This window comes from Myotis brandtii, unplaced genomic scaffold (genome assembly GCF_000412655.1).
Source record: "Myotis brandtii unplaced genomic scaffold, ASM41265v1 scaffold165, whole genome shotgun sequence".
Taxonomy (NCBI): Eukaryota; Metazoa; Chordata; class Mammalia; order Chiroptera; family Vespertilionidae; genus Myotis; species Myotis brandtii.
Genome location: NW_005356042.1, coordinates 15,314,812 through 15,316,669, shown reverse-complemented (window position 1 = coordinate 15,316,669; position 1,858 = coordinate 15,314,812).

Below are 1,858 nucleotides of genomic sequence, written 5' to 3'. Positions count from 1 at the left end.
GGGGGGGGGGTAGGTGGGGGAAGGGAACCCAGCTCAGGCTCAGGCATTTCAAAAATTTGCTCCTTTTCCACTTAAACTCCCTCCCCCCAGCCTGTGCCTCCCAGAATGGCATTTCCGCTTTGGAATCAAGGCCCTAGGATCCGTGCCCGACTGTACAAGAAGGAGGGGAAGAGGAATGCCCCTTCCCAGGCCTATGTGGGAGGGACATGGAGAACAGGACCCACTGGGCAGGCTATGATTGGAGTGTATCGTGTATAGGGGAGCAGACCTTCCTGGGCTGACAGCCTCCGTGGGGCCCTGAGCCAAGGTTCTATGATCACACGCTCATTTCATGCCCACAGCAATTCTGCAAAACAGGCTTCACAACTGGCCCCATTTTCCAGATGAAGAGGTTAAGACCCAGTTTACAGCCCCTTTGCCCCAGACCCTACCTAAGTGGGAAGAAGAACTTGGGACCCAGCTCCCATTCTCTGGGCTTTCCAGGTCTTATTCTGCAGGTCAGACCCACTGCACTATGAACAATTCTTGCTTTAGGCTCAACAATGTCTGTTGCAGCATTTATAACTGTAAACAAAGGGGTGGGGCATCACCTAAATGACCAACTATAGCGGACAGGTGAGGCAACCACAGCCTCTCAATGGAATATCGTGCAGCTATAGGACGCCCTCTTTCAAAGACCAAAAGCAAACAAGACCATGTTTATGACAATGGGAAGTGAAGAGCGCGGACTCAAATGGCTTGCACGGTGATGCAGCAGCCCTTCCCCTCCTAAAGCTTTGGTCTTCCCAGCAGCACCGAAGGGAGGCTGGATGGATCAGCGGATGGCTGACTCTCAGAGCAACAGCAGGAAAGGATTTCCTGAGACCGGAGGTGAGTGCTGCCAGCCCCAGGGACAGGAAGAAATGATATATCTGAAGGGCCACGGGGTATCGAATTCAGCCTTCCCTCTGGGCTGGCCACTCACCTTGGCACGCTCAAAACCAGCTTTCGAGCTGGAGCCAGCTCTGCCTGGGTGAGGGTGTCAAGGGACCCCTATTGGTGGCCTGGAGAAGAGATGAGCCCAGCTGCATCAAGAACTGCCGTCTAACACACAGCCTGGACACAGTCCTTGCTGCCACACTGAGGGCCAGGACAGAGCTATCACTACCCAGAGGTTCAGAGAGGGGTAGGGCCTTGCCCAGGTCCTACTGCCAGGAAGCGGCAAAGCTACACCCATAACCTAGCTACCCAGGTGTGTCCCCAAGGAAAAGCACCCAGGTGACCCCAGAGAGAGCAGAGTAGGCACTCTTAGGGCGGGTGTTAGAGCTGTCAGTCATAAGAGCTTTCCTATCCTCCGCTGACCTTTGAGGGTGGAGTAACCAACCAGGCAGTTCATTTGTCATTACAGTGGTGATTCTGACTGTGGGGAGGTGGGCGGGCCCCACAGCCTGGAGCCAAATCTCTCCCCAGTTACCTCCACTGGGGCAGGGAAGCTCTGGTCCTCAGCCTGCCATTCCCTTCTGCATCCCCCAGGCCAGTCCCAGAGATGTGGGTGCAGGGGCGGGGACAGGACAAAAGGTGTGAGGATGGAGTGATCAGGTGCAGGGACAAAGTGAGGGATGGGGAGGGGGCCTGGGTTTGGGCAGAAGACAGACTGGCCTCCCAGATCCAGGCCTGGATTCCAGAAAATCCAGTGCCCTCACCTTCCTGCAATTCCTTCCCTCCACACTCTGGCTGTTTCAAGGAACTGGAAGGAGCAGCATTCTCTCCTAATTCTGTTAACTGCTTTTCTAATTTGAAAATTAAAGCTCAGCAGGGGAACCTATAGGGAGGTGCCTGCTTCAGAAAGGGGCCCAGGGTCTCTCTGCCTAACTCAGGG